The sequence below is a fragment of the Felis catus genome, chromosome C1 (assembly GCF_018350175.1).
Source record: "Felis catus isolate Fca126 chromosome C1, F.catus_Fca126_mat1.0, whole genome shotgun sequence".
Taxonomy (NCBI): Eukaryota; Metazoa; Chordata; class Mammalia; order Carnivora; family Felidae; genus Felis; species Felis catus.
In genome coordinates, this window is record NC_058375.1 from 123637147 (window position 1) to 123651596 (window position 14450).

At 38.7% G+C, this 14450-nt stretch overlaps 1 long non-coding RNA gene across 1 annotated transcript in view; it reads left to right on the top strand.

The window, feature by feature from the left end:
• Window positions 1-785: 785 nt before the first annotated feature.
• The window catches only part of LOC123379121, a 40291-nt gene continuing 26626 nt past the window's right edge, over window positions 786-14450 (top strand). Inside the window, exon 1 of the long non-coding RNA XR_006583125.1 lies at window positions 786-4476. This is a non-coding gene — a long non-coding RNA (uncharacterized LOC123379121). The remainder of the gene's footprint in view (window positions 4477-14450) is intronic.

The following is a 14450-nucleotide window of genomic DNA, read 5'->3' on the forward strand; positions in this document are numbered from 1 at the left end:
GGTACATGACAAAGAGGGATTAAGTTGGCAGATGGAATTAAGGTTGCCAATGAGCTGACTATAAGATATGAAGATGGTCCTGGGTTATCTGGGTGAGCCCAACATCTTCACAAAAATCCTTTCAAGTGGAAGAGGGAGGCAGAAGAGCGGTCAGGAAAAAAAAATTGATGCTGTGAATTGAAGAGTCCATCCTCTTCTCTGTACCTATCTCAAACTACTGTTCTATTTCGCTTTCCTTTTAAAGCTTAACTTCTTAAAAGGGTATTCTACATTCTCTTCCTGGGCCTTCCCACTTCTCATTCGTGACTTAATCTGTGATGCCTGACTATGCCTTCATGTTCTACTGAAATTGTGTCCTCCAGGTCACCAGTGACCTCCCAGTAGTGAAATCCAGTGACCGTTTTTCAGCTTGTCTCTTATAGACCCCTAAAAACTCCATTGTCCTGAGATACTCACATCCACATTTGACTTCTGTGTCCCTGCATTCTACTGCTTCTCCTTGTGCCCCCACCCCAGCTGTTCCTTCCCAGTCTCTTTGAGGCCAACATTTTCTCTGGCTGTCCCCTAAATTACATTTATTATGGTAGACCCTCTTCTTCTTCTACATACTCTTTTGAAAATCATCTACATCTGAAACCTCAATGAGAAAGCATACACTGATGACTCCCAAATGTATGCCTCCTGCACAAACTTTGAGCTTTAGAGCTTCATATCCATTTTGCCCTCTGGAAACTGCATGGGTGATGGAGTGGGGGGCGGGGGGGGGGAGGTGTTTCCCCATCACCTTTAACTTAGGCTCTGATACTCTGATTTGAGTGAAAGTAGTTTATTTTGGAGGGAGACCCCAGGAAGCATTCTAAGGGAATGGGAAGTAAGACAGAGAAAGGGGGAAAGTCAACAGGCAATGTGTTAACAAGCAGATTATCCCTACTGTCCAATGGGACTCAGTCTCCCTGGGGACCCTCAGAGACAATGGGTGGAAGACACCTTAGAACTGATGCATAGAGGGACATGAAAGCTGAGGTATTCATTCATCAGTTCCTATCCCTCACCTTTGATGGTCACTCCTGGGACATTAACTCCCTGGAATTTCACATCTGACTGCATATGCCCTGCAGCCAACCTTACTCTAGTGGCCACAGAATGACCTCAGTCAGAAACATGCAGAAGCTGTATTCACATGTAGGAAGTGTCTGCAGACAATTTCAGTAGAAGGCCAAAGGAATACGAGTGGGTCAGCAAATCACCACACCCCAAACTGGATTCAAGGGCTTAACTTCCAAACCTGCTCTTCCTCCTGGGTTTCTTGTTTCAGTAAATGATCTCACTATCAATCCATTGTCCAAGCCAGAGACCTGAGCAATCTCAGTGTCACACTAAATTCCTTTCTTTCCTATTTCATCCATGTCACATCTGTCACCAAGTCCTGTCAATTCTACCTTCTAAACTTTTCTCATATCTGCCCATCTGTGCCTTCTACAGCCAATAGTGACCATAATCTCTTATCCAGATACCTACATAACCCCTGTCCTAGTCTTTCCATCTTTTATCTCCAGACTTTGTCTCTCCCAATCTCTATTCAACATAGCAATCAGAGTGGCCTCTAGAAACAAATCCAGTCATGCCACTTCCCTCCTAAAGACTATTCAGCTAGTATTTCCATGGAAATAGAGGCCACACTTTCTAACACATTTTGCTAGATTGTCCATGACTTTCGATTTGTTTACCACTTTAGATCTCTCTTCGTTATCTGTGCAATTACTTTCTACTCTCAGTCCTTCAAATATGTCACGTTCTCTCCAACGTCAGCACCTTTGCTTGTTCTGTCTTTCTCTACTTAAGACTGACTGTCTCTGAGGTCTCAATTACAAATTACTTCTTTCAGGAAGTCTTCCCTGATCTCCCCTGCCTTGAGATTTCCATACTACCCTGTGTGTTCTCATCATGACATTTCTCACACTAAATTGTAGGCTGTTTACCCATAATAGACCCACCTCCCTTCCCCAATATTGAGAACTCTATTAGATGAGGGGCTATGTTAGTCTATTGTTCTATTATTGGTGCATAGTAGGAATAATACATATCTGTCAGAAACAGGTCTCTCCTTCCTATGGCACAAGCAATAAATATGTAAATTTGGTTGGCTGTTGACTCTTTTCCAAATACCTGAAATCTGAGAGGCCAAACTAGTTTCTATATTTGAATAGCACATAGCAAAGAAAGGCCTCTCTTTGAAGTCAGTGGGCCAGGAGAAACTGTAAGATTAATAGACCTACCTCCCACCTGCTGCTGGAGGAATTTATCATAACTCTGAAGAGTATCCAAGAAGATATGTTTCCCGGAAAAATCAAACCAATGATCTTTCCAGAGCCACTACTTTTAGTAACCCAGTACAATCGGTCTATTCATCTTTCTGGTAATGATTTTTTTCTCCTCAAAGCTCTCAATTCATTTTCCATTGCTGACATGTAATCCAGAAATAATAGAGGTCGGTTTAGTATAACTCATATCCAAAAAGGGAAAGTGCCAACACCCTGAAAGAAAAGCTCTGAATTAAATATTCCCGCAAATAATTCTCAGCAATTCAGGGGATACAAAAAGGCCTATTCAGTTGTAGAGGATATTTCTTTTTGTTGTTTATTATAAATATGGTTTTCCAGTAGAAAAAAATTATGTTTGAAAATACCGCGTTGGCACAGTCTTTGTAATTACATCCCAGGATTCAAATGTGAACATTTTTTTCTAGTTCTGTTTTCTCATAAAGTTCTATTCAGAGGTTCTAAAATTTGAAACAATCTTTAAAAGCTGTAAATGTTGGCATGTGCAGTCAAAGCCAATGAACAGAAACCCAGTGAGCATATAACATTAGCAAGAAATAAACCTTTGTTGTTTTAGCTACTAGGATTTGGGGTTCTTTGTTTCTATAGAAGGAGTGATAATTTCCTGTCAACTCTCTCAGTTCAAAAGCAGTTGAGAAGTGGAAAGAAGAATCAGACAATTGGAGAACAAAATACTCAATCCTATTACTCAGATGGCCAGTTTGAAGAATAGACATAGAAAGCAGCCACAATCGGGTTCTTTAGTAACTTCTTCACTGCATTCACCTGACCTATCCCAAACTTCAAGTCTGCCGGTTACAAGGCCAGATCCTGATGTAGAAAGCTCACCTCGTGGAGAAACAGAACGAGAAATTCTCAGTGAGAGGTAGGGCAGAGAAAGAGAACAGTAAAGCACAGGGGCTGCACTGAGCACATGTTCAGTTCCTTTTCCACATTCACCACAGAGATAACGCACACCTCCAAGGGAGCATTCCCACACATGCCCATCCTGAGAGGAGGAACTTGTTCACCAGGATGGAAAAACTCACAATTGAAATAATGGAATATTGATCCAATTAAGCCCAAGAGCAAAAGCTAAAAGAACTTACAGGGTCTTCCTCTACCTGAAATCAGTTTTTAAAAATGCCCAGCTTTGTAGATACTAAGTTCATGCAATGTGACCTCTGTCCTGGGACAGAGAGAGTGCACGGCCATCTATCTCCAGAGAAAGCAGGATCCTGTACTGTTTCTGGAATTGTGAGATGCTGAGTCAAATAAAACCATACCTGGGTGATAAATAGACTCATCTGAGCTCTAAGACCAGATCTGAAGGAGAAAAAGTCCTAACGGACAATCTGGATGGAGGAATGTGAGAGACTGTCCTATTATTTTGACTTAATAAAGACAGAAAGCTATGGGCCTGATTACAGGCATATCAGCCTCGAGGATTATAGTCACTGATGATAGAACCATATACTTGATTGCATTTGCCTTCCTCAATGGCTGCTTTCCTCATTTACCAAATGAATGATGTTTAAACCTGGGATTTTATTGTAGGTTTCACTACAGGAGTAGTATGGAATTTGCCTTAGTTCATTGCTGAGGAAATGGCTGACATGGAAGCTAGGGGAGAAGAAGGAATGATGTAGTGACCCCTTGGAAAAAACAACCAACTAATCCTATGATTGTCATGTGAGATTTATCAACTGAGTAATAAACATGTGTTTGACTTCCAAAACAACAAATGATTTTGGCCTCTGCCAAGTTGTAAAACACACACATACACACACACACACACACACACACACACACACACACACACACTCTTACAGAAAGTCAGGATAGTAGATAGATAAATAGGAAGGAAGGAAAAAAAAGAAAGGGGTAGTGTTTTTCCTCCTTTTAACAAATTTATAAACCATATAACAAATTGAGTCATTTTTGGTCCAATGCCTTTTTTATGTGTAACAACTAAGAAACCACGAGGTCATCATGTGAAAAGGAAGAGTCTGGGGTTACATCTTAAATTGTAATTATTTTCTTTCCATGACTAGTAGAGAAAAGCTTTTCATATTAGCATATTTTTGTAAAACAGTCTGCTTCAACCGATCCTAGGACATCACTTGGATGAACTACACAGAAGCTAGGAAACTTCAGGGTAGGCCTACATCATTGGTATTGGTATTGAAACTTACTCTTTCTTTTGCATAAAACTTTTCTACTTTTTGCTCATTTCCTTTATAGTTTTTTGTTTAGTATGTAGGGGTCTGAATAAAATTCCCCAAAAAGTTTGTTTTGGACCTATTTTCAGATGGCTGTTTTTTTTCTTCTTCTAAGGATCCAAAACCTCAAAACATTAATATTTCTCATTGTGAAAGAAGTGATATGTTTTCTTAAATGTTGGTAGCTGATTATGAACGGGTGTTATTTCTTCCCTGAAGAAAGAAGTAGTTTAGTTTTGATGGATAAAATGATAATCCTTTAATGTTATATTGCCTCACTCTGTAGGTCAGATTTCAGTTTAGGTATAGTTCATAAATTTTATTAAATAGATGCTTCAGAGAGCTATGATTAGCTTCTAGGAAGTTTTTAGCCAGAGAAACACACAGCAGCTTGAAAGGCTTTCACATTAATGAACACCTTTTATCAATAGTTTTAATTTCAGGGTAGAATTTGTGATATATTTGGTTTCTGCTTTTTGGCAAGCATTCTGTTTATAACATAAATTTCACTGTGAATTTCTAGCATGGCTCTGATATGTGAGTGAGAAAGAATCCTACCAGTGAGAAGTATTTTCTAGTGCTTTTAAACCTGAATTATGATTTTCTGTCTTGAATTGTTTCTGTGCTCTGGTCATTCTCCCAAGATGGGTAAGGGCAGCAGTAAGCCCAGGACCCCAGGGGAAAAGAAGGGACTCCATTTTCTGTAGCAAAAGAAATTGTAATAATTTCTTCCTACTGTGGCCTGTTTATTACGAGAATAAATACAGATGACAGCTTTCCATGGGCCATTTGCTCTAGCTGGTGGTCCTACTGTACTTGGTACTGAGTGGGTTACCAGGACAAGGGAAATTCAGTGTTAAAACCTATAAAGTTCTAGATAAACCAGGACAAGCTGATCACCGTAGGTAGTCGCAAATTCTGAAAGATTGTTATCCCTAATTTGGAGAATTTAGAGGTCTGACTGTTATAATGGAAATGTGGATATGCAAATGCAGCTCATTGGCTCCTGGTTTGTCTTAAAATGACACAGTGAGACCATTATCTCTCATGTCATGGAGAGGGTTAGGATGTCTTCTCAAAAGCCCAGTTTTCTTCTATTAACTGCTGCCCCAATACTAAGAGATTCATTCTTGGTGTTCAGAGTCTGGCCCTACAGAACAGGTGGGTTGCCTTTTCCCCTTTAAGGTTTTTTTTAATATTTTTTTTTCAATGTTTATTTATTTTTGGGACAGAGAGAGACAGAGCATGAACGGGGGAGGGGCAGAGAGAGAGGGAGACACAGAATCAGAAACAGGCTCCAGGCTCTGAGCCATCAGCCCAGAGCCCGACGCGGGGCTCGAACTCAGGGACCGCGAGATCGTGACCTGGCTGAAGTCGGACACTTAACCGACTGCGCCACCCAGGCGCCCCTTCCCCTTTAAGGTTTTGATGGGCTTCTGAATTAAAAAGCAAAATAATATTCTCAGCCATCAAATCTTTAAATAAGCTGCCTTTCTTTTTGTTTATACACAACTTTATTGAGACATAATTCACATACTACACGATTCACTCATTTAAGAAGTACAAACCAATGGTTTTAGTATATTCAGAGTTTTGCAACCATCATCACAATAACAGTATATGAGGGTTCTAATTTCTTGACACCCTTACCAAGACTGGTTATTTTTTCATTTTTTATTTTAGGAATCCTAGGGGTATAAAGTTGTACCTCATTATGGTTTTGATTTGCGTTTCCCTGATACTAATAATTTGGAGCACTCTTTTACATGCTTATGGCCATTTGTATATTTTCTGTAGAGAAATGTCTATTTAAGATGTCTTCTTTTTAGCTAAATCAAATCAAACAAAGACCAAAAAAAAAAAAATACAGCACATAAAGTGAACTAAGTTTCTAGCTACAAGATGGATAAGCTTAGGTCCCCTCAGCGTCTCCTTTTCTGTCACTTCTGAGATAAACTAATCATCTGACAATAGCAGAGGTACCACGGGACTTACCTCTCTCTGGCCGAGGTACTATACATGAAATGATAAACGGATCCAAGATCTTCCACCCAGAAATTCCACTCAACTTCTATAATAGGTGAGATTTAGAATTCTCACACGACTAGTAGGATGACAATCAGCCTGTCTCTTGACTTCTCACTCACTGGTCAATTCAAGCATGCAATGCAATCATTCCTCCAATCCAAGTCAGCAAGAAAGGACTGGGGAAGTCAGCTAGGGGCTGGATAGTAGAAAGCAGGAGATGCTTATTGTTCATCTTTGCCAACTTAGTTTGTTGCATTTGGAGCTTATAGGAAGAGAGAGAACTTTTTACCAGGAGAGACAATATGTTAAGCCATTCTTGTTCATCGTTCTTATTATTTAGTTTATCAGCTTGGTAGAAAGCATTATAGAATACTAAGCCAAACATTTATAATGTGCAGTGAGGAAGTAAGAAAAATCCTGGAATATTGAGTGGTAGATGAACCCTCTTGGGGAAAACTTTAGGATGCTTCAAGGTGGCATAAAATTACTGGCACATTTCAAGGGAGACAGAGGACACAGGGTAATTGTGGCCATTGTTGATCCTGTCACTGACCCGGAACGTAGACTAATAGAGGTCTTGTCAGAGGCTCTCGAACTATTCTGTTCTTGCTCAGAAAAAGAGTAGGAAGAAGCTGCTTCCAGAAGAAGGGGATTTCAGGAATTGATACATCAATTGTACACAAAACTTCATTTGGGGCACATCAATCCTAGCGTCTTTCAGTTTGTAGCAGCAGAGGTTAGCAGATAAGGGTCCTTTCAGAACTTTCTCTGAAGCTGCTGAATTCTTCTGGACTAAGATAGCCTGAGCCTTGGGACAGCCCAGCAACTTCTTAGATGTCTGGCTTTACGGTTCATCAGTGTTTGTTTCCTCCCTCTTACATACAGAGTACAAAAATGTACCATGAAAACAAAACTCTTTAACTATTAACAATGATAACAATTTGTTAAAGCTTAAAACATTCCAAATGTCCTTACTTTTTCTAGAATTCTCTCTGTTGATATTTTGAAACCCTTAAGGAAAGACCACCTGCATACCAGATAGTAGGATTTTGTTTCCATCTGTGTGGGACCTTCAGATGGTGAACTAAAGACAAATGGAACACCAGGATGTAAGATGTAGGATCTCATCCCTTCTCTTTTTGAATGTCAGCTCGCAGTGTTTCTCCCTGTTTACTGCCCCAAACAAAATTTTATCTATTCTGTTTTTTTCCATTTACATAATATTAACTTTGTTAGCTATAAGTCTGTGGTTTAAAGGAGAAATAAAGTTGTGGGCAATAAAAATACCTGAGTTATCTCAAACCTTAATCTATTGTAATGATTTTTTTGGCATTTTACATAATACTTCGACTTCATGACCTATAATGAAATTTTTAAATAAAGAGTACTTTTATTCCAAGAATCTATTTTTACTCCAAGAATCTATTCTATTCCAAGAATTTAATAGATTCTTATTATTTATTTAAAATATTTACTGAGTACCTAATGCATGTCAGGTATTTTTCCAAGTGTTGGAGATACAGCAGGAGAACAAACAAACAAGCAAAGTGGCCAATGATCTGAAAAGCCCTATATCTATTAAAGAAATTGATATACTAATTAATAACCTTCCCACTCAGAAAACACCAGACCCAAATGGGTTCACTGTTAATTGTACCAAACATTTAAGAAAGAAATTATACAATTCTCTGCAATCCCTTTCAAAATATTGAAGCAGAGAGAATACTTCCTAACTCATCCTATGAAACCAGCACTACCTAAGACCAAACCCAGACAAAGATATACAGGACAAGAAAACTACAGACCAAGATCTCTCCTGAACAGAAATGCAAAAATTCTCAACAAAATATTAGCAAATTGAATCAAATAGTATATAAAAAGAATTATAAAACACAATTAAGTGGTTTTTAACCTCGGTATGCAGGGCTGGCTCAAAAATCAATTCATGTAATCTACCACATCAGCAGTCTAAAGGAGAAAAATCATATGATTATATTAGTAGATACAGAAAAAGCATTTGACAAAATCAACCTTGATTCATGATAAAAAAAATTCTTAACAATCTAGAAATAGAGGGAATCTTCCTCAACTTGATTAAGAACATCAACAAAAACCTACAGCTAACATCCTACTTGATAGTGAGACACTTGAAACTTTCTAAGATCATGAACAAGACAAGGATGTCCCCTTTCACCACTGCTTTTCAATAACATACTGAAAGTCCTAGCTAACACAATAAGACAAAGGATAAAAAAGGGTATATAGGTTGGGAAGGAAGAGATAAAACTGTCTTTGTTCACATATGACATGACTGTCTATGTAGAAAATTTGAAAGAATTGACCAAAAAAAAAAAAACCCTTCTGGAACTAATAAGCAATTATAGCAAAGTCTCAGTATACAAAGTTAATACACAAAAGTCAATCACTTTCCTATATATACCAACAATGAAAAAATGGAATTTGAAGTTAAAAACAATATCATTTACGTTAGAACCCCCCAAAATCAAATACTTAGGTACAAATTTAACAAAATATGTACAAGATCTATATGAGGGTGACTAAAAAACTCTGATGAATGAAATCAAAGAACTAAATTAATGGAAAAAATCTTCCATGTTCATTGATGGGAAGACTCAATATTGTCAAGATGTCAATTCATCCCACCTTGACCTATACATTCAGTTCATCCCAATAAAATCCCAGTAAGTTGTTTTATGGGTGTCAGCAAACTGAGTCTAAAGTTTATAGAGAGAGCAAAGGACCCAGAATAGCCAACACAATACAGAGAGAGAGAGAGCATAAGTGGAGGAGACCACATTACCCAACTTAAAGACTTCCTAGAAAACCACAGTAATTCAGACAGTATGTTATTGGTGAAAGAACAAACAGATGAGTGGAATAGAATAGAGGGACCAGAAGTAGACGGACAAAAATATAGTCAACTGATCTTTAACAAAGGAGCAGAGGCAATACAATAGAGAAAAGATAGTCTTTTCAACAAATAGTGCTAGAACAACTGAATATCCACATGGAAGACAATGAATCAGACACAGAACTTACACCCTTCACAAAAATTCACTTGAAACAGATCATTGATCTAAATATAAAATGTGAAACTATAAAACTCTACACAATAACATAAAAGAAAAATCTTGGTGATAAATTTTTAGATACAACATGAAAGAAATAATCAATAAGCTGGACTTCATTAAAATTAAAAAGTTCTGCTCCGTGAAAGATACTGTCAAGGGAATGAAAAGACAAGCTACAGACTGGGAGAAAGTATTTGCAAAAGACACATCTGATAAAGGACTATTATTCAAAGTATACAAATAACTCTTAAAACAACATAAGAAAACAAACAAGCTGATAAAATAAGTTAGCCTTAACAGATAACTCAGTAAAGGATATTTATAGGTGACAAGCACGTGAAAAGATGCTTCACATCATATGTCATAAAGGAAATACAAATTAAAACAATAAGATATCACTACACACCTATTAGAATGGCCATCATTTAGAACAATGGCAACACTGAATTCTGGTGAGTGTGTGGAGTAGGACTTTCATTTTGTTACTGGTCAGAATGAAAAAATTGTACAGTCACTTTGGGAGACAGTTTGGTTGTTTCTTATAAAATTACACATAAACTTACCATTTGATCCAACAATCATGGTCCTTGGTATTTACTCAAGGGAGTTGAAATTTTATGTCTACACAAAAACCTGTACATGAATGTTTTTGGCAGCTTTATTCATTATTGGCAAAACTTGGAGCAATTGAGATCCTTCAGAAGGTGAGTGGATAAATAAAGTGTAGTACATCCAGACAATAGAATATTCTTCAGCATCAAAAAGGAACAAGCTACCAAGTCATGAAAGGGAAGAAAACTTAAATACATGTTACTACTTGAAAGAAGCCAATACTGTATGATTCCAGTGATATGACATTCTGGAAAAGGCAAAACTATAGAACAATAAAAAGATCCCTGTTGCCAGGGGTTGAGGGGAGGAAGGGAGAAATAGGCAGGGCAAAGAGGAGTTTTAGGGCAGTGAAACCACTATGTATGATATTACGGTGGTGAATACATGTCCTTATAAACTTGTCCAAATGCATAGAATGAACAACACCAAGAGTGAAGCCTAAGGTGAACTATGGACTCTGGGTGACATGTACCACTGGTGAGGAATGCTACTTTGGGGGAGGCTCATGTGAGTGGAGGCTCAATTTTGCTGTGAACTTAAACCTGCTGTAAAAAGTAAGGTCTATTAAAAACAAAAGAATAAAAACAAAGTCCAGACCCTTGTCCTTGTGTTGCTGTTAGGAGCTCTGCTGAGCTGGGACAGAAAAGAAAGGTCAGCGTAGCTGTTTAAAGCAGCAAGGCAAAAATCAGAGTTAAGCCTTTAGATCCCTGATTTAATAAGCAAGAGTTTAAAACTGGAGAAAGTGCAGACTCTCTCCTGTTTCATTTCCCTCACAAAAAAGCGCACGAGTGAGGGGCTCTGGCAGTTTCGTGGATTCTGGGACTGAGGTAGGGCAGGGGTGAGGCAAGGATGGCAAGGTTGGGGAGGGCTAAGAGTGAAACGGTAGTGGGTACTGAGTCAGAGTAGGGAAAAGCATCTTCAAGGTTTATCTTCTTCTCTCCCATTCCCCATAAGATGGTCTCAGCAGGAGCTCCTTCAAGATCTGTGCCCAAGACCTCATACAGAAAAAGCCAGGAATGAAGGCCGAGGGCTAGAAGTGCAGATCTGTGAAAGAGCATGTCTGGATCGGGTCCCTGGGTCCCTGGGTCCCTGACTGCATCTCCCTTCAGAGACTCAGATGCCCTGGCTATGAACTATGTCTGCTGTGGGAATGGCAGCTTTTCACTGTGAGCCTGCCAGGTTAGAGCCTTTGTAATCGCCTATGATCAGGCCTGAAAAATCACCCATAGGTTTTGAACCAGGAACTGGACTCTTGGATCACATTCTAGACAGTAAATGGGAGGAGCACGTAAAACAGATGCTATGTTAGATAGTGGCAAGTGCTAACTTACTGAATAAATCAAGCAGGGAGGCAGATAGGGAATACATGAGAGTGTGGGGGTGGGGATGTGATAGCAATTTTAGACAAGGGAAGGCAAAGGAGGCTTCATGGAAAGGCAGCATTGTGTGAAGAACTTCAGAATGAGGCTTGAAGACACTTGGGAGAAGAGTAGGGCATACAGAGGGATTAGCAGTTACAAACTGCTTGAGCTGGAAGCTTGCGTGTGATGCCGGAGGAGACCCATTTGTCTGGAGTAGAAGGAGCAGAGCAAGAGGAACAGGAGATGGGATTATGGGATAGCTAAGGAGGGGCCGTTCCCACAGGGCCTTGCAGCCTCTGTAAGGTTCTGGATTTTTTCTCTGAGTGGGAGGAGACACCACTGGGGATTTTTTTTTTTTTTTTTTTTTTTTGAGTAATCTCTGTGCTCAGCATGGGGCTTGCACCCAGAACCTGGAGACCAAGAGTTGCATGTTCTACCGACTAAGCCAGCTTAGTGTTCCCCTCTGGGAATCTTAAGAGAGGAATGACATGATTTGGCCCTAGTCAAATGGCTTTAGGGGAATGAGAATGGCTTCAGGAGAGACAAGGAGGAGATGTTAAGGGCAGAAACAGGGGGACCTGTTAGGACGTTACTGTCATCATTTGGGAAAGAGATAATTGAGGTTGCCTTGGACCAGGGCATAGGGTGAAGTGGCTGAATATGGGATATATTTTTAATACAATGCTCCTATTGTATCCATTCTAAACACATTTTAACATACCTGAAATCAGAATGCATCTTACATTGGGGTGGCATCATGCCACATTGAAATTCTGGTCATCTGTTTACCTGTATGTCTCCTCCAGGAGGTGAGGAGTTGGGGACCTCATTAATTTTTGCTACACACAATCCCCTAAACATACCAATACACTTGGCACAGAACAGGTCTGCAATATTTGTAACAGTCTGTTTTTGTTATTTTGCATTTGCAAACCATAGTTTTCTCTTTTGCAAAATGTAGTCAACAATAGCTCATAAAGATATTTTAGGAGTTTTGAAGATTATGTAAGATAATGTATACACCAGGTCCAAAGAACAGTGTTTGGTACATAAATGCTCAATAAATATTTGCTTTTTTTTCCAAAATTTGTATTGAATTGTGAATAATATTACTATTATGCTTTAATTATCATAATATACTTTAATCTCATTTGAAAAGTGTAACATCTATTTTTAAGCCTTAGAATGGGATCTGTTCCATCACAGAAACTTCTGGTGTATTCAACTAAAAAGAAAAAAAAAACAGTGAAAAGAGGAGGTAACCCCATTTTATTTCTCTCGTGGTGACAAAGTGCTGGAATCTATGATTATTTGAGGATTCTAAATATAGAGCACTGATGACCCAAAAGCTCTTCTCAAATTTCATTTTTTTCTAATAGCTTCTGAAAAAACACTCCCAGGAGTGTCAACTAGTAATGTCAATTTAGGGAGTTTATGCAATTTACAGCAGTGTATTGCATTTTATCTCATTGACTTTATCTCACATGAGTCTATTCATGTCCAGCCTGCTTTGGTCATGATAAATGCATCATCCAATTACTCATTTAGCCTGTTTGCTAATATGGAAAGAAGCAATTTAATGCATTGGTTAAGTGACTAAAGCACACATCATTGGATCTCTACTCTGATAATAAGCATGACTCTGAACAATACTTTGGTGTCTGCTTCCTTCTATGACTTAGGAATTTTCCTGATTGCTAAATAGACACTGATGAATTTTAATACGATTATTACGTTCTTCTAAGACTTTTAAATAAAAGTATTCAATAAATTCATCTTGATTGGAGCACTATTGTTCTTGATATTTATAATGGCTCCAGCTTTGCTCTTTTTCTTGCTTGGGATGTTGAAAAACTGTAGAGTTTATTGGGTAAGTGAAAGTCTGTACGTGCATAATTTTCAAATTAGCATGATCAACATGAGATGTAAAGTACACTTGAGGAGTAGGTTTTTAATCTCCCCCTTCCCCCTTTTCCTTCTTACTGATGACCTTGATTCAATGCTCCGTGTGAAATAGAAGCAAACAGGTACTTTCTCCTCTTTTTCCCGGGGCATCTCTGCAGCCTCTTGAATCAGGACCCACTCTCTGGGTTTCATCTGCTGCTGTAGGAGGAATGTCCCTGCTCCTAGCTAAAATCAACCCTTCCCCTGAATTCTGAATCACATCCTCTTTCACCTTCTCTAGGACTTTTCTCCTACAAATAGACCCCTCTCTCCTGCATTATTGATTTCCCCCTCATGGGGTTTGTTTCCATCAGCCAATAAACCTACTCTTGAATCCCCTTTTCTTTCTAGCTGCAGCCCCATTCTCCTGCTCTCTGATGGCAAACCTTCTCAAATAAATGGCTTCCCCATTGCATCACCTATTTTTTTTTTTTTTTACTCAATCCATTTCAGTTAGATCTTTGTCCTTCCCTCTATATCTGAAATTTCTTCAGTGGCCCCCATGTCACCAAGTGCAATGGTCACTTTTTGCCTTCATCCTCCTCAGCATCTTAGTGGCATTTCTCCTAAGTGACCACTGTCTCCTAGAAACTCTCTTTTTTCTTGGTTTCATGACAACCCATTTGCCTGATTTTCTTATTTTACTGCCTATTGACTCTAGGCTGATAACTCCCAAATGTATATATTCAGATCTAACTTTTCCCAGAACCCAAACTTGTATATCTAAATACAATTTGGCATCTCCACTTGAATGTTTAATGAGCATCTCATACCTGTTTATTATGATCATCTTTCTATGTAAATATATACATGTAGAATCCTTCTGCTATTCACTCTGCCTGATATTCTCTTCCTTCATCTTTTCCCTTTTTT